This window comes from Panthera onca, chromosome E2 (genome assembly GCF_046562875.1).
Source record: "Panthera onca isolate mPanOnc1 chromosome E2, mPanOnc1 haplotype 2, whole genome shotgun sequence".
Taxonomy (NCBI): domain Eukaryota; kingdom Metazoa; phylum Chordata; class Mammalia; order Carnivora; family Felidae; genus Panthera; species Panthera onca.
In genome coordinates this window covers 22,122,226-22,141,174 of record NC_138353.1, presented here as the reverse complement: position 1 = coordinate 22,141,174, position 18,949 = coordinate 22,122,226, and the positions used below count along the sequence as shown (strand labels likewise).

The following is an 18,949-nucleotide window of genomic DNA, read 5'->3' as shown; positions in this document are numbered from 1 at the left end:
AGGCGCCCCTCAGAATATTATTTTTAAGTGACAGAATGGGATGAGAAACTAAACACAATCACCATTTTGTTTCTGCTTGAATACGGACGTGTTAATCACAGTTAAGTGCATACGCCTGACTTGAAGAGTCATAGTGAGGGGGTAGAATTAAAAATGGCTTTCAGTTTCTTTTGTTTATACCTTTCTCCATTTTCCAAATCTCCTACAAGTATGGAACGCTTTTATAAATAAAACGTGGAAGGTTATTTAAGAGGCTAAAGAAGGAAAAGTAAAATCCAAATGGCCCGAGGGTACTTGATGACATATATTTGCTGCCTCCTGTTCCGCAGGCTTTGCGACAAAGCCAACAGGCGCTGAAAACCAGCCGCCTATACGGAGAGCTTCTTATGCACCTCACGTGTATTTGAAGTGAGTTTGAAGGTTTACAAGGCTCTCCATTGGCTCTAGTGTGTGGGAACCAGCAAGGACAATGCTGGGTTTTGGAGGATAAAAGCCATTGCTGACTTTTTCCTTTTTTTTAACCAAGTTGACCACTCCTTAGACTAGCACATAGTTTTGCTGCTGAGTAAACACAATCTTCCTTCCCATCCTTTTTTGATAACCTTTAGAATGTGGGGACCACTCCTGTGACTAGGGAGACAATCCAATTGGGGCAGAAGACTCGTAAGTATTCAAAATTAGCATTTTACTATTTGTAGACCCTTTCCCTCTCTGGGAGGGAGTTCTCGATGTATCATGTTTAGATCTCCATTTTACAGATGAGCAAATGGTGGTCACATCCTTTTGTTGGTCATGGCAGAAACAGAAACCCGACTTCTGGTTTCAAATTGCTCTTCCGTGGGCTCTTTATGGGGTCACCATGGATTTCCCCTTTCCGTGTAGATAACGTTACTCACTTAAAGAAACTTCTGCACTGGCCAGTGACGGGCATTTTCTCCCTTCTCCCACGTACTCTTCCTGGAAGCAAAAATAAGGCACCATTGTTATCCAAAGGCCACTTTCTCCTAAGTATGTCTTTAGGCTCCCCAGGTTGATGGTGTCTTTTGCTGGAGTATAGTACTGGGAAATGTCAAGTATTCCAGATTGCCCACTGAAGAGTTTTTTATTTTGGTATAAGAAAAAAAAAATAAAGCTTTTACATTTTAAAGTGAAAAATTTGGATTTGGAAGAAAAAAATGTAGAAGTTGGTAATAATGAAGACTTTGTTTGCTAGGCGCCCCAGCGTGGTGACTAATAGGCCAGCTGCTTATCGGGCAGAGCCCTGGCTGGGGGTGTCAGCAGGGAGCAGGAGTGAGGGGGCACTGGAGACACGGGGGTCTGGGTGGGAGGCTGGGGTGTGGGGGGGCAGGGTAAATATGGAAAGTCCAGTCAGAAGAGCACTGAACTATTTAAGCGTCTACCAGGGCATTCCAGAGAGCCTCAGTTGATGTGGGGGATGGCCATGATGCCTGCCTTCTTGAGAATAAATGGTCAGTTGTGTCCTGACTCAAGGGGCAGGGTGTTTTGTATAATTACCACTCCATGATAATTTTCCTCCCCATAAACCCCTTTAAAATGGCATCCAAGAGAAGCACCATTCCGAAAGAACAGCACTCTGGGGGTATTGTTCCTTCAGTGGTAACCAGGTAAGCAAAATAAGCCGGAGACTTTCCATCTCCTGGTTAGGGAATTTTTCCGGGTTAAGATTGTTCTTCCAAGTTTGCCTTCCTGGGGCCTCTGAGCTTTGCTGCAAATGACACCACAGTGTTTGTTGGGGGCGGGGGCTCCAGAGTCCCTCTCTTTATCAGGTCGATACACGTACCTGGTAATACAATGCCAATCCATAGCTAAAAATAGCTCCCTTTTGTTGTGAGCTCCCCAAACAAAGGGAAGGGACGCACAGATCAAACCCACTTCATCCCTGTCTTCTGCCCTGTGCTTCCCCGATCAAACCCTATGGTTTCCCTCTCAAATGGCTTTTTCATCTAAAAAGGGGGCTGGGGAGGGGTGGGACTGAAACAGAGTAATGTTGAGGCCCATGCACTAAGAAAAATTCTTTGGAAATAAGAGGTGCTAGAAAGCACAAGGTCACCATCCCGTGTCCCCAGATCGCCTGGAATAGGCATGCACGACTTAGGTCAAAGGGCGTGGACTCCTCTCCCGGGGTCTGTTGGGGGAGCCCAGCATTTTTTTTTTTTTTCCAAATGAGTGCTCTTCAAAAATATACAAGACGTTATTCTTTACCAAATCCCATTAGCCATAGCTCAACTTTATATTCCTTGATCAGTCTTGTGTTTTCCTTCTGACTTTTGCTACAGTTTATTGCCCTGGATTAAGCACCAGAACACAAGATTTTATTTCCCTTTGTCTAAGGGTACCTTCCCTTGCCTTCTTGCTAACTGGCTATATGTACACAGGGGGTGGGCACAGAGTCTTGGTTGTATTTTGGGCGAGGATGGGGGTGGGAAGGTTGGATCATGGAGGGGCACAGAATATTAATTAGACAGAAAGTGCTCTCTGTGCCTTATCTGCATAAAGAAAGATAAAGCCCATGTAAATAATATGTGTGTTCCCCATAATGAATGTCCCCTTTCTCTCCATTTCTGCATAGTATTAGAAATTGCGTTTTTATTATATGAGACATTGGATGCATGCCAACAAGTTTTTCTTTTAACTTGATATTTTGGGCTCTGATCTTTGTTAGAACTACAATGGCATGTATCTCGTACAGTCAGAGGTCATTTCTATAGCTCCTTCCCCTTCCCATCATTTCTGGGGAATGTTTGTTTTCAAAACAAAGAATTGGGTTAAAGCTTAGGTATCATATATCAGAACATATTTCAAGCCGAAATTAAGAACACTCAAACCTTCCTTTTAAAGGTCAGATATTATTTATTATTATTATAAAAATGATCTGTGATTTATGAATTTAACTTCTCGTAAACCTTCTTTGTAACAGAATATGCAGTCAGAGGCTTAACATTACATTGTTTTCTTTTGACAACGTATCCACGAGACCACTGCAGCTGTTCCTTTACTCACAATAGCAGATTAATTAACACAATCATATGCTGTTGGCTCTTACTCAATGAGTGGGTCTGCAGCGGGATAGATAGGTAAATCCTTTAAATGCGGTGCAGATAAAGCATATACTATGGTAGTTTCATAACTAGCCAGTTTTGCTTCTGACTAGCCAGCCCTATCGGGACGGGTTCATGGACCACAGACGCCATGAGCTTGAATTTCAAAGTCAGCCACACCTATTTCAGCGCCATAACGCCCAACATTTGCAAGACGTAAATATGTAAAAGCAGAAGACCTCTCAGAAATCAGCGGCTTTGGTTAAAATAGCAGTCAGCCTGCCGCCAGCATTTTGAGTCTGCAGTATTTTTTTAAAGTTCAATCATTGCTTTCCTTAAATATCTTCCTTGCTATTACTCACTTTTCTTCCTTTTCTTTCTTTCTTTCTTTCTTTCTTTCTTTCTTTCTTTCTTTCTCTCTTTCTTTTTGTTTGCCCATCCCTCAGCACAAATAGTTCTGGGCAGCTGTCATGACTTTGGTTTTTAAGTACTAAAAGATTTTTTTTTCGTCAGCATGTGTACTAATGAAAACGTGGGTAACTAAACCTTCCCTCCCTGCCCAGTCACCAGCCGTGAGTATTTATTGGCAACTTTAGCTGACATTTTAGTGAACGTCAAACCTTTGTTAGAGAAAATGTAAGGCTTTGCTTTAGAAACAGGCATACCCATGTTAAGAACGAGGTAACCAGGCAGTGGGCTTAATAGAATTTCCTTCAGACTTTTTTTTCTAATGTCCATTACATATGCAACACTAATTTACTTTTTGTTGTTTTACTTAGCACAGAAATTGAAAATGTGACAAGCTTTGCTGGATTAAAAGGCTCATTTTATAGACACATAGACCAAGAGAAAGAAGAAAAACAAATCCATAATTTGGAACCTTTTAGAGCATCCAGGTGGTAGAAATTCAAACTCTCACATCACTCACTGTGTTTGTGGTAGGACTGAGAGTTCTTTGAAGCCATCCCCGTCCTTCAGAGACACACCAGAGGTTGGCCGTGTTTGGAAGTCTCGAGAAGGCAACATGTGATCATGCTGAGGTCTCTTAAATTCTGCGCTGTGGATGTTCCCCCGCACCAGGTCCTGGCTCAGACGTCCCTCTAGGCTCCATGAAATTCTGAATGCCGCGCATCAGGCAGAAATGATGTGTTAAGCATCTCAAGTTTAGGAGGGGCTCAGGTTTTCTATGATTCTCCTCATACCTGGGGAGCTTGCAACTCTTCCCAGAGCCCTGGAGGGAATGGTCACCGCACAAGAGGATCAGGCATCTGAGCTGCTCTGCCTTTCTCCTCATTATTCTTTCCTCTACTTAGCCTCTTTTTCCCCCCTAAAATCAAAAACTCTTCTTCAACAAAGGTCCAGAACACGTGAATAGTTAGTTGTACCTAGAAACATTATTTAGAAAAATCGGGATATTTGATTCTGAATTGAGAACAGAATTGGCCTGGGAATCCACACAGAGGGCCGGCAGGGACGCAGGGGTGACTGGTAGACCCCTGGGAGGAGCGGTTACGACTGGACCACTCAAGCTAAAGGCTGGAGTCCCAGCACATGCACAGTCTGCGCCAGGGACAGCTGTCGTCCCCAGGAGCACTGGACACCTTGCAGAGTCACAGTCGTCTTTCTCAGCCTTGGAAATTCACGTAGCCCTTTCTCTCTTTCTGCTTGGATTTCGAAGCCTCTTGGGTAAGGCGGAGGTGAATCTGCTGTCTGGGGAGTGTGACAGTTGACCTTGTGACTTTAAGGTACAAGTAGTGATGATGCTTCTGACCAGTCCCACATACCCTTGGAGCTCAGCGTCTAGGAATGCAGAGGCTCCATCTGTCTCTCGGTCTAACGCATGGCATAAAAGTGGGATACGTGGCACAGCCCAAAGTAACTTCCAGAGCCTCTCTTTCTCACCTTTATTTTTCATTTTTTCTAGTTTTTTAAAATGTTTATTTATTTTTGAGAGAGAGAGAACACAAGTGGGGAAGGGGCAGAGAGAGAGGGAGTGAGACAGTCCCAAGCAGGCTTCAGGCTGTCAGCGCAGAGCCCAACGCGGGGCTTGATCTCACAAACTGTGACATCTTGACCCGAGCCAAAATTAAGAGTCGGATGCTTAACCAGCTAAGCCAACAGGTACCCCTCAGTTTTTTTCTATTTTATTGAAAAATAGTTGACATACATCACCATAAGTTGAAGATGTGCAGCATTTACACATATTGTGAAGTGATCCCAATAGGCTCAGCTAACGTCCATCTTCTCATGTAGAGGCAATAAAAAGAAAAGAAAGAAAAAAGGAAAAATAAATTCACCTGGTGAGGGGCACTCTTAGGATGTACTCGCTTACTAACCTTCCTTTACATCACACGGCAGTGCTAAGTGCATCCCAAGTACTCACCTGTCTCCTAACTGGAAGCTTGTACCTTTTGACCACTTTCCTTCAATTCCCCCCTTCCGCCACCCTTCACCTGTGGTAACTACAAGTCTAATCTCCTTTTCTGGGAGTCTCTTTTTGTTTTTGTTTTAGATTCCACATGTAAGTGAGATCGTATAGTGTTTGCCTTTCTCTGTCTGACTTATCTCACTTAGCCTATATAATGCCCTCAAGGTCTATCCGTGTTTTCACAGATGGCGGGACTTCCTCTTTTTTATGACTGAATAATATTCCATTATGTATATATATTGTATCTTTTTTATCCATCCTTTTATCCATCCACTGATGGACAAGTTAGGTTGTTTCCATGTATTAGCTGTTTGTAAATAGTGCTGCTATGCACGTGGGGGATACAGATATCTTTTTGAGTCAGTATTTTCATTTCATTTGTATATATCCCCAGAAGTGGGATTGCTGGATGATATGATAGTTTTATTTGTATTCTTTGAGGATCCTCCATACTGTTTTCCACAGTGACTGTGACAGTGTCCATTCCCAACAGCGCACAGGGTCCCTTTTCTCCACATCTTTGCCAGTATTTGTTATCTCTTGTCTTCATGATAATGGCCATCCTCACAGGTGTGGTGATACCGGGGTTTTCGGCATTTCCCTGATGATTAGGGATTTGAGCACCTTTTCGTGTACCTATAGGCCTTTTGTATGTCTTCTTTGGAAAAATGTGTATTCAGGTTTTTTGCTCACTTTTAAATTAGGTGATTTGGTGTTTTGCTATTGGATTGTAGGAGTTCTTTATATATTTTAGATACTAACCCCTTATCAGATATATAGGTTTGTAAATATTTTTTCCCGTAAATAGGAAGTAGGTTGTCCTTTTACTTTGTTGATGGTTCCTTGTGCTGTGCAGAAGCTTTATAGTTTACATAGCCCCACTGGTTTATTTGTGATTTTGTTGTTTATGCTTTAGGTGTCCTCTACAGAAAATCATCACCAAGACCATTGGCAAGCAGCTTTATTGCTGTGTTTTCTTCTAGGACTTTCCTGGTTTCAGGTCTCACATTTAAGTCTTTAATCCATTTTGAGTTAATTTTTGTGCGTGGCATAAGATAGGGGTCCAGTTTCATTCTTTTACATATGATTATCCAGTTATCCCAGCCCCATTTATTGAACAGGCTGTCTTTTGTCCATTGAGTATTCTTGGCTCCCTCATCAGATATTAGTTGACTATATATGCTTGGCTTTATTTCTAGGCTCTACAGGCCCTTTTGAGAGTCTTCTTTAAGGGCTCAAAGATGCCTCTATGTACCACTAACCACATGGGCATGGATTTAGCGGATGTTTCCTGTGATTACACATCGTGGCCAAAAACTGTTCAGCAGGTGACTGTGGGCTAGGCCAAGAGCCAGAAGACTTTGGTCCTTGCCCAGCTATGTTTTGTAGCATTGAGGCACTGAGTAAGTCTTGTAAACTCTTTGTACTTCCTGTATTATATTACTTAAGTGGGCTCACTATGTGCATGTTTCTTCATGGAAAGACACGAGAAAATAAGACCTTGGCTATGAAATGTAGGTAATGCTGTGCGAGATGCCAAGTGAAGACATCCTGGCAGTTCAGAGAAGGTGATAGGCTCTGGGGGTTGGCGGGGGTGGGGGTGGGGAGGAAGTTCTGTCTGCTTGCTCTGCCCCCCATGCCGGCAGTGGTATCTGCTACTTAGCATTCAATAAACATTTGTTGGGCAAATGAATAAACAGATCCTGTGCTGTACGAGACAAAGAGAGTGCAAGGAGGGTTCCGGAAGGAAACTGAGCTCATCTCTGAACAAGCAAGAAGGCATACTGGTGTATCCAGTGGAGAGAAAGGCAACTGTCTATAGAATTATAGAATATTGGGTGGGGAGATATAATATGTAAATATATTATTTCACTGGCAGGACAGAAAGGACCTGCCCAAGGTTGCACATTCACAGTGGAACTTGGGACTGGTTTCCTGACTCAGTCTCAGCCTAGGGGGCTCTTCATAGGTATTTCTGATTGAAGAAAATCCTCCGGGCTCCAAAGGCTCATCAGGCTGGGATTCACAGTGTGAACAGGTCATGGAGTGACCCAGTGTGCTGTGTCACGGAGTGGCAGGAAGGATATGTGCTCACGGAAGCAAGATGTGAAGCCAAAGAAGTTACAGCAAGAGACTGTAGTCGAGGTAGTGCAGGGAGGCCAGCCTGTTGAGATGATGGTTTCAGCAGTGGGTAGCGTGCTTTGCCTTTGTCAGAACAGTCGAGGGAATCAAGATATACAGTTGCAGAAATAATTTTCAGTCCCCTGACTGTACTGACAACACTTTGCATAAAGATGCACGATGCAGGGACTGGCACATAGTTGGGATCCAACAAATATTTGTTGGATGAACTTACTGAAGGAAGGAATGTGCACTCTCATGAGGCTTCTGGAGGACCTAGTCTCCAGGTGTAAGGGGAACCTGAACCTTGGGTTGCTCTTCCTGCTCTTGGCCTTGGCCCTTTCCCCATGCCCTGAACTCATGCAAAGGGGACTGGCTTATTTTGGAAATACTTTAGTCCATTTATACCCTCCATTTCCTTTCTGTGGAATGTCTTCTGCCCTCTTAACTTGTCAAACTTCTACTTATCTTTGAAGGCTCAGCCGGATGGCCACCTCTTCCAAGAAGCTCTCCTGCATTGCCCTATCCTGCACCAGCCTACATGATCACTCCTGGGAATGCCATGGGCCTTCACAAACATCTTTTTAAGGCTCTTAGTATTTCCTCCATGAGGAGGAGAGAGGAGGCAGCTAATGATCCATATACTCGTCCTATTCCACAGCAGTGGTCTGGGCAGTGAGCTGTGGGTTGATTAACACCAGCATGGGGAGCTGCATAGAATGGGTGTGAGTGAAAATTTGTTGTTTGAATGAACAAATCCCTCATTTCATTGCTCTTGGAACTGCAGATGGGGAAGGCAGCAGAGGCAGTTAGTGGGTAGGAAGTGACATTTGGGAGGCCAAATGTAAAGATGGGGGGTTCAGAGGGCACAGTTCTGGGCCTTTTGAATGCCCTTCATGCTCAAGGTCACTGTGGATACATGTGACAGTGACTGTCTGAGGCTGGCCCAGAGCAGGGGCTTTCCTTGTGGTGAGCTGGGTCTCCATGGGGGCAGGGGCAGTCTTGTGTTCTGTGATGCTGGTGTAGCCTCCTTCTGTGCAGGGGTGAGAGTGAGTGGGTTCTACCCCAAAGTGCGTGCCCTCTGGGGGAGCTTGGCTCAGAGGCTTGGACGTCCTTTCCAAGGTAGAGGATTAGTGGTCAAATCGGTAGACATTGTGGTAATCCTCCCCCTCCCCCTTCCTCTCCTTAAATGCCAGAGAAGCAGCATCTGCAGGTGCTGACACACACATGGAGAGACACTGGCAGCCACAATGCCCATCCGTTGTGGGTGTGCCCCCGGGTGTGTGTATTTAAGAGGCACGGTGAATGGCTTGAGTCATCGATGATGCTCTTGAATGGCAAATTGGTCAGAGTTCCACAATGGTAATGATCACTCTGCTCGTGACCTTTCTAGTGCATTTACATTTTATCACAACGTGCATAAGCCACCCATAGGCTTCCCATTGGCTAGGTCATTCCTTATGCACAATAACCCAGCATGCAGGGGGACGCATCCCGTGTGGATGAGAGAGGGGCAGCCTCTGACACATCTCGCTCTATTGTTGCACGGTAATCTTTATCACCAAAGGAGACTTTTGACTCAAGCCCACGTTTTCTTCCTTTTTTCAAAGTGAAGGCACTCAAATGTGACTTTGCATCCCTCATTTTCACAGCGCCCTACGATGCAGCCCTAGACTCAGCACAGCTCCTGCCCCCTACCCTGTGCCCCGTGGGGGGCTAGGAGGCCAAATGGTGCTCCAGGAGAGGCCACAGGACTCTGCCTTATGTCGGACTGTTGTATTTTAAAATAGTGCTTTTCAAAGGAGACCGCTTCAGTGTTGCACATACGAGTGTTTAAGGGTGGGGTTGTGTTTGTGTGTGTGAACACAGTGTGTGTGTGTGTGTGTGTGTGTGCGCATTCCCATGCTTGTCATGCAGAGACTCAACACAGAAGACCTGAGCAGGACCAGGATGAGTGGGAAACCCCAGAAGTCTCACTCTCTGAGCTTCTAGCCACGTCCCCGTCCGCCATATGCAATCAGTTAGGTGTGGGCTCCCCCAGTTGCTCATTTCCTCATCTGGCTGTCTGGATGAGGTGGGTGCCAGGGCACCCATTTCACAGCAGGGGGCGGAGGCTCAGGGCAATTCGATCCACTGCCCAACAGTTGTCCAACAGGTGCCCCACCCACCCACCCAGGTGCACCACTGCCTGTGGGACACTGTGGGGTGTGGGCAGCGAGGGACCGCTGTGCCTCCCAGCCGCTCCATGTTGTTCGGCTGAGTCGTCATTGCTGTTTTCATTTGCGCCTGTAGGTTACAGTGCCAAGAACAAAAATAAGCCTGGCTATTTTTCACTCATATTTGGTTCTTCTTTTTCTTCTTCTTCTTTTTTTCTCAAATGCCATTGAAATAGAATTCTAATTTTTACTTAAAATGTGTAATCTTAATAAATTGCTACATTATTGCATGATGCTTGATATATTTAAAGACCACCTCTTTTTCCAGAAGAGCTCATCTCCAATAATATAATCACAATCAATAGAAAAACGTGTTTCTATATACAGTATCTGCTCCTTTTTGAGGGCCTATCTATACAGATAAAAGAGACTTATCTCTATGTGTATGTATATATGTGTGGAGTGTTAGAATGTCATACTATTTTAATAACGTAACTTTGTATCGCATCTCCAAACATCCCGATCTTAGACTTTACACCAGACTTACACAAAATGTGCCTTACACGTTTTAAAAGTTTTACGTGACTGTCTTATTTTGTTTTGCAAAGCAGTCACATTTGGGCTTCTCCAGGCACATTAGCTCTCTTAGCTTCCCTTGACCTCAAGGCTGAGAAGAAAAAGGTCTTTGGAGACCTGAATTCCTCTTGGCCTTGGATAATGCACATCCAGCAAGGGTTTGGTAGAGATCATTGCTCAGGGGCTGCAACGGGCAGGGGTGAGGGAAAGATGGTGGGTGAGTGAGGATGTGGTGAAGGTCCCTCCCGTGACTGATCCCAGAAGGGCCTGTGGGCCTGCCCACAGGGGTCTTCAGAATCCAAAGTCAAGGTGGCACTCTCTCCAGAAGTACTTCCAAGTCCTTCTTTGAGGGCCAGCTATCTTTAACCCATGAGGCTGATGTGAAGGAGTAAATGTTTGGGTCCCCCCCCAATTTCATTTTTAAATCTAATCCCTAGTGTGATGGAACTTGAAGCTGGAGCTCTGGGGAGGTTTTGGGTCATGAGGGTGGTGCCCTCCTGAATGATACTAGTGCCCTTGTGAGAATTCAGAGAGCTGCTTTGCTCCTTTTCCACCATGGGAGGATACGAGGAGAAGTCAACTGTCGCCAAGACAGGAGGCATGTTCTCATCAGAACCACATTGGGTCAGCACACTGATCTTGGACTTCCAGCCTGTAGAACGACAGAAATAAATTTTTGTTGTTGAGAAGCCGCCCAGTTTATGATATTTTGTTATAGCAGCCCGAGCTAAGATAGCTAATATTTTTCTAAAGTGTTTCTTAGATTGTTTTAAATCATTTCCCTTGGAGCACATGTTTTCTTGGGGTGGGCTTAAATTCCACGTGGGATGGCTTGGTGATGCTCCGACAGCCCATGGCTGCCCCTGGTCCAACAGTCTCAGTAAAATGAGGAGAGATGGGCCACAAAGGCAAGGACTTTGAGTCTTATCCTAGCAGTACCACCACCTTGCTGTGGGACCTTTCTCACTCTCAGACCCTCAGTCCTTCCATCTGTGGAATGGGAGTGTGAGGCTGTTCACTGAGCTCCTTTCTGGCTTTGCGCTTTTTATCGACCCTCCTCTTGGGATTTCTTCAGGATGTGTGACTGAAGGTCTGGACCGGTCACACAGAAGTTTAGCCTTTTACCCTGAGTACAGAGCCTTAGACCCCAAATATGGGTATCAGGTAGGATTATTTCCTTTTTGAAAAGGTTCCCACCTACCCCCCTGCCTTACTAAAAGGATTAACAATTGAATGCCAGTAACAACAATCACTACTCATATTTACGGAGAGTTTATTACTTGCCAGATACAGTGCTAAACCCTATGGGTGTTTTATCCCATGTGCTCCACAAAATGTCCCTAAATGGTAAGCATGACTATGGTCATTCCTAGTTTATTGAGAAGAAAGCTGAGGCTTGGAGAAGTGAACAGCTTGAGGTCATTTGCTTGCAAATGGCAGATACTTGATTCAGTTTAGGATTATCTGACGTCACAGCTCAGACGCTTACCCACCGCACACACTTTATAGATCCTCTTAGTGTTTGTTTCTACATCGTGCACCTCAGAAACTCTATTTCCTATTTCTGCTGGCACAATGGCTGCATTTCACCTTTTCACGCTGGTCTCCCCTGTCCTATTTGAACCCTTCCCATTGGCCCTGACCCTGCCTTCTCCATCACCTGAGCAGTTGGGAGCTGATTTTATGAAACTGAAGTGAACTCCAATTCAGTGTCCCTGCTTCTTAAACACCAAGTCAATGCCAAGAGTAACGCACCCCTGAGATGCTCACGTAAGTAAGTGAGGAAATAGAAGTTGATTCATAATAATTCCGTACCTTGTACAGAACCTCTGAGGACCACACCAGTGGCAGAGTCATTTCCGGTCCTTAGGGAGCTCATTTGCACACTGGGATCTCGGGGATGGGGTCCAGGGGCGACACCTGAACCTGCAGAGGATTTTGGCAGAGGGCAGAAGAGCGGGGGGGAGGGGAGAGGCAAAGTCTGAAAGAGTTGAATCCGCTAACTAATGTAGACAAAAATCTTGCAGCTGACAGGGACCAAGCTGACATATCCGGCTCTTTGCCTGAAGGACCCACCTGGCCAAATGCCTTAGGTGTCATATACACTCCAGGGAGAATTGAGCCACTTGCCTTGAGTGGTGGGAAGCTAAATGAAAATGTAACTGCAAGGTGAATTGCCGGTCCTGAATCTGACGGATCTCTTTTCTGAACTAAATTGCACACGATGAGCCAGTTTCTGGTAGTCGGTCTGTATGCTCGGGAACAGGGCGGGGCTGGCTAGAGGTGCAGGTGACAAGGGTTCCCTTTGGCTGAGTAGCACCGGGGAGCAGAGATTTGCTTACACTCAGGGTGGCAGGTGACCAGGGGCAGGATGCCCGCCATGGGAAATAGTGACTAGTTAGAGAGATCAAACTGGACAGCCAGGCCAAGTTCACCGTGGGGAGAGAGGGCCACCTTGGCTGGATCCTCTCTGGGGAACAGCCGGGAGATTTAACGGGAGAGACTCTTCATCACGTCATCGTTAGCCGATAGGAACCCAGGTGTTCTCATCATATATTATTTTCTTAGGAAAAAGGACAAAAGATCTGAGGTGCCTTTATTGCCCATCCAGCAAACTAAGAGGGTTCGGCTGGACAGCAGAGTTTGAATTCTATGGGCCTCACCCAGCAAAGCAGTAGGAGACGCTGGGGTAAAATCCCTGAGGCGAGTGATGAATTTGTTTAGGAACGCTGAGCCTTGTCCTTCTTCTTCTTTTTCTTTCTTCCTCTTTCTTTCTTTTCTTTTTATTTTGGACTTCTAACTCATTCTTTAGGCCAAAATAAATCCCAGATGTGGCAAGAAGTTAAATGCGAAACAAACAAACAAACACATAAAGACCTAGAAGAAAATGTAAGTATTTTTATAATCGTAGGGGGAAGCCTTTGCTAGTCATAACATCGGAGCCAGAAACTCTAAGAGTAAAGGTTGGCAGACTTTACTACTTGTTCACTTAGCATAGTGATGTTCAGTATTTTTTCATGAATTTGACTGCATAAAAATTAAACACTTCTAAGCAGTATGCATGCACATGCAAACACACACACACACACACACACACACACACACACATATTTCAGACTCAAACCTAAACTACAAAAGACAGTATGGGAAACAATATTTGCCACGTGTATGAGAGACAACGGGTTAACATTCCTGGTACAAAGAAAAAAGCTCTCGCAAATCAATAAGAAAAAGACAAATCCTCCAATAGAAAAATTGTCAAAGGACATGGGCAGGCAATTCGGAGAAGAAGAAATACAAACGGTCAATAATCAAAGAACAGTAAAGGAAATCTTTGCAGCCATTAAATGCGTGAGGCTGACCTGTATTTACTGACTTGGAAAGATGCCCGTGACATATTGTTGAATGAAAAAAGTGGGCTACAAAACAGCAGGTAGAGTATGATTCCATGTATGGAAAATTTAGGAGAGTATCTTAATCCCCATTCTTTGTGGAAACAATAGAAATGTTCTCTAAGTTGGCTTTAACAAAAAGAATTTGAGGAGTAAGAGAGCTCCTCATCCCCCGCACCCCCCCCCCCCGCCACTTGCCAGGACAGTGATGGGGGCCTCACCTGTGGATGGCTGGGGTCAGGAACCTGTGAGTGTCCCTGGGAAGCAAGACGTCACTTTCCCAGTCTCAGCTCCCTGGGCCAAAATGTTCCTGCACCACTGTTCTCTCTAGTTTTTTTACTTCTCTTTCTCTCTCTGCAGACGAATTGGGCAATAGGATTGAGGATAATTTTTAGTCATTAAAAAAATATGTTTTTGTGCTATTAGGAGTTTTTTTTTTTTTTTTTTTTTACCATGAGTGCATATTATTTTTAAATTTAAGAAAAAGGCTCTTATTTTATTCTCAGAAATAGGAAAAAAAATCCAGTTAGGAAGTTTGACTGGTAGAGCGTTAGTATCCTTAATACAGAGGAAATGCCCACAAATCAGTAAGAAAGATAATACCCCAACCGAGAGAGAACAAAATGCCCACCTAAGAGCCCTTATTTAGTGAGTGTTTACTGTATGTCAGGAATTGAATGAAACATCCTGCAAATACCACCGTTTCCACAGCTTAATAAGGAAGATGTTATTCCTCCCCTTCCTCTACCCCTCCCGCTCTCCTTCCTTCCTTCCAACAAATATCCACTGAATATCTGCCTTCTGTCACGCCTGTTCTGGGCCCCACAGATACAACTGTTGCCCTCACGAAACTTACATTTCTATTATCTCTATTTTGCGGCTAAGGAAGCTGAGGTTTGAAGAAGCTTTCACCGGTACACCTGTTCGTAATGAGCATGTTACAGGATCCTCAAAATGTGAGCATTTTCTTCCCAGAGGAAGAAAAATAAATGGTCAGTAAACATATGGAAATATTTCACCCGATTAGCAATCTCAGAAAACAATTAAAAATAGTTTTGGTTTATTTATTTCTGTATTGGCTTCTCAGGCTGCCAAAGATGTTTTAAGATTGATAACAATGAGTATTGTCTGTATAGGGTTGGGAGAAATTAGACGCTCTCTTAGTCTGCCAGTAGGTGTTTGTATTTATGCAAAGTTTCTGGAGAATACTTTGGCAAACATGTCAAAGCCCCCCAAATAAATGTCTACCCATTGCCTTAGCAATTGTTTTATGAAATTATTCACATATGTGTATGCGTATGTATATCAGATAATCAAAGATGTTTGACCAAAGATACTCATTGCAGCCCAGTTTATAGTAGTAAAATTTTGGAATCAATTTAAATGTACTTCAAAAAGAAATTGGTTACAGAAATTGTGATTTCCTTACTATAGAATCCTGTGCAGTTATTGCAAATGATAGCGTCGGTCTGCATCTACGACCCACAAAGATATTCACAATGTATTATGAAGTGGCAAAAGCAGATTACAAAGCCATTGGCCTAATACGACCCCCCCTTTTTGGCAAAAGTGAAAATATATTTAGATATGCAATTTTTCATAGAAACATCTGAAAGAGTATAAAGCAAAATGTTAAGAATGATTATCTCAGGGTCAGAGAGTTAAGGCCGATACCTTCCTTCCTTACGTAGATCTTTTGCAATGATCACATAACCAGTTTTATAATCAGGTAAAACCAAACCCAAACAAGGAAGCTACTTCTGTGGCTGGGGACAGCACCAAAACCAAGGCGGGGCCTGGAAGACGTGCCGGGTTCGCTCTGCAGACAGGCCACACAGGGCAGGGCACCACCTCGGCGCCTGTGGCTTGGGGGGCCACCTGTTTCCCCAGACCCGACGCCCCTATGCGGCAGGTGATTCCCCAGTCGGGACCTTCACTGGTGTCTGCACAGCTGGGGTCTGAGAGCTCGCGGCAGAACCTCAGATGAACGCGGGGCTGAGGAGGACCAGCATGGAAGGATAGCTGGGCCGAGGGTTATGTGTCCCTGCTCCGAGGTTTTGTTGCCCATGCCCTCTGCCGGTTACTTGCTCAGGAGGTGTGTGTCTCAGGGATCGTCATCATCCAAGGAGACAGGCATCATGTGAGGGGGACTAGGGGCCGGCTTCAGGGCCAGTGGGAGGGACAGGCACCAACCACACGACGGACGTCACCCGGAGGTAAGGGTGACGCCCCTGTGCAGGGCTTCTCACCTGCTCGTGGAACCAACGACATCTAGCTTACAAGATACAAATGCAAAGCAAAATGAAATGACAAAAGTAAAGGAAAAGGAAAGAAAAAATAACAGATACCAGTCAGAGATTAGAGTATTGGGAACAAGCTAGAAGTTGAAGTAGGGAACAGTGAGAAAGATCAGACTGACTAGGGTAAGATGAAAAGATAACAGGATTTCAAATCACCAGCCTGAGATGGTAAGACGATGAAACGCCGTTAACAAGTTTTTAAAATGAAATGCCCACCCCCAGAATAGACAGGGCCAGAAGCTAGAGATTTTAAAAAAGACAAAACCTGGGGCGCCTGGGTGGCTCAGTCAGTTAAGCGTCTGACTCCTGATTCCTGCTCAAGTCAGGATCTCACGGTTGGTGAGTTGCATGCTGACAGTGCAGAGCCTGCTTGGGATTTTCTGTCTCCCTCTCTCTCTGCCCCTCCCTCACTCATTCTCCCCCCACCCCTCAAAAACAAATAAATAAATCTATGAAAAAAGAAAAAAGGATAAAACTTCACCAAGATGAAGTTGTAAAGTGTAAAAAGCAGTGACAAAGACCTTAAGAAACCATAATTAAAAGGTACCACAAAGAGAAACACAAGATGACAAGGGGAAGGTTAAAAGATTAACTAGAAGATAATCAAAGGAGAAACAGTAAGTCAGAGGAAGCTGAAACGCTACCAAATATGATCATTTAAGGCTAAAGTTGTAGGACTGTTTTTACCTAGTAGGTGAAACTAACAAACAGGCAGGTGGCCCTAATTTTTTTTTTAAGTTTATTTATTTATTTTGAGAGAGAGAGAACACTCATGCAGGCAGGGGTGGGGCAGAGAGAGAAGGAGAGAGAGAATCTCAAGCAGGCTCCACACTGTCAGCTCAGAGCCCAACTCGGGGTTCCAACTCACAAACCCTGAGATCATGACCAGAGCCGAAATCAAGAGTCAAATGTCTAACCGACTGAGCCACCCAGGCGCCCCAGGTGGCTCAAATTTTTAATGGATCGATCGTCTGTGCTATGATCCTAGAATTGCCCATGTTTTTCTGTCACCATGTTTAGCTGTCATCATGACAGTTGTCTGGGTAATTATCTGATTAATGTCTTTCTTCACCCATGAAACTTCAAGACCCATGAGGGCAGGGGTCTTATCTGTTTGCTTTCCTGTGCACTCTGGCACCTTTCGAGTGATCAGTGGCCCATCCTTGGTGATTAAATGATGGAGTGAAGCATCTCTCATAAGCTGTCGAGAGGCACCTGCAGCACTGTGCCCAACAGTTTAGACAGGGAGGTGACTGGCCACCAGTTCCCCATTGCAAACCGAACCCTCCCAGGCCTGGACACATAGCCGAGCGCCAGAGGTGGCTGGTGTCCCCAGGGCCCTTGCTCGCCATTCACTGACCGCCTGAGGAGGGGAAGGGTGTTCGATGTGTCCCCCAGCTTTCAGAAGCGTGGGGTGAGAAGGGGCGCTGGAGGCAGAAGAGGCGGTCTAGGCTTAAGGTAGCACCCTCTGACTACCATTGCAGACCCATGGGTGGCCTGGGAAAGAGAAGTTTCCATAAAAGAGAGGCCCATCCAGGAGGAGGGAGACTGGGGCAGTAACCATTAAGGATGACCTTTCTTCCGTCTCTCTGTTTACCTTCTCTGTGTGCGAATCCCACTGCCTGGCGTGTGACAAGGGGCTGGGCGAAGCACCGAGACCCCATTCTGCTGAAGAGAAGACTGAGTTCCTAGCTAAGTTTGCCCAAGGAAGCTTAATTAGGTGCCACACAATGGTGGAGAAGCACGGGGATGAGGCCGATGTGATTTAATTACATAGGACTTGAGGCTGTGTGGACTTTGAAGCCCACGGAGAGGACCGGAGGGGGCTGAGGGCCAGGTGTGCAAGGGGACACCGGCCCGGCTTAGAAGTGACGTGTGACAAAGAGGTAGTCGCCCCGGCTTGGAAAGGATAAAACACCCTCGTCGAAAGAGAGGCGAGGCTAGCTCTGAGAATCCGCTCCTGCGGTCCATTTTTGAGACCTTATCATAACACCCAGCCAAGGAAACAGTGATCGTGCTCTTCCTCAGTGACTAAATGTGTGTGTTTGGCATGTGTGTGGTGACCTTTAATGACTGGATTAAAGTCCCCTCCCAAGTAACTGAACCCGGAGGGGCTAAACCTGCGAGAGGCGTTGCTGGTCTGAAGCATGACTGCATCTGGAGACTTGGTTGGGGGCCGAAGCAGAAATCGGCGGAAAGCTGTTGGATGGCTAATTTCCTTCTTCCTTTGGTCGCTGGTGACACGGTATTTTCCCGTGGTGGGTAGCGCGTGGCAGAGAGCCTCAGAACTTGTTTTATCAAGGTGAGTGGGGCTTCGCGAACAAATGACTCCGTTCTCTTTCAAGGTATCATCGCTGTGCCTGACACGACGATGTTGCGGGGAGAGATGGGAAATGGGAGTTTATAAACCAGGAGTGTCCACTGGCAGTCTGCATCCATATCACTGAAACTTCAGCGTACCCCCCCTTTTTTTTTAAATAGAAATTTTGCCCACATATACACTAATAAAAATAAATCTGTTTCCGATTACTAACTCTGCAGCCAGGTGCTTGTTTGTTATGAGAAAGGCATGTTCATTAATTTTCAGCTATGAAAAGTGCACTGTGCCATAAATATACAATTCAAAATGTACTGCTGATAAATGAATACACAGATTGTTAATGTGCCAGAGAGGGGCATGGGCATAAAGCACACGCCAGACAGGAACACCCAGGTGACGGGCTGGCACTCGCAGACCTGGCCGGAAAGCGGCCACCTAGCCAGCCTCTGATGGCCCTGTACTACCTGTGCAGCTCGAGGGCAGACCCTTTCCCAGAGGCTTCAGCTTGCCTCGTGTTCCCTTCACGGTGGCAGATCTTGCAGCAAGAGCTTTGGGGAAGAAGGGCAGGCGGCTGTGAGCTGCCCACGAAGACATTCC

General features: G+C 45.4%; 1 protein-coding gene across 6 annotated transcripts in view; it reads left to right on the top strand.

Moving 5' to 3' along the window:
- The window catches only part of ZNF536 (zinc finger protein 536), a 436,349-nt gene that overhangs the window by 234,688 nt on the left and 182,712 nt on the right, over positions 1-18,949 (top strand). The gene's annotated exons all lie outside the window — the stretch shown is intronic.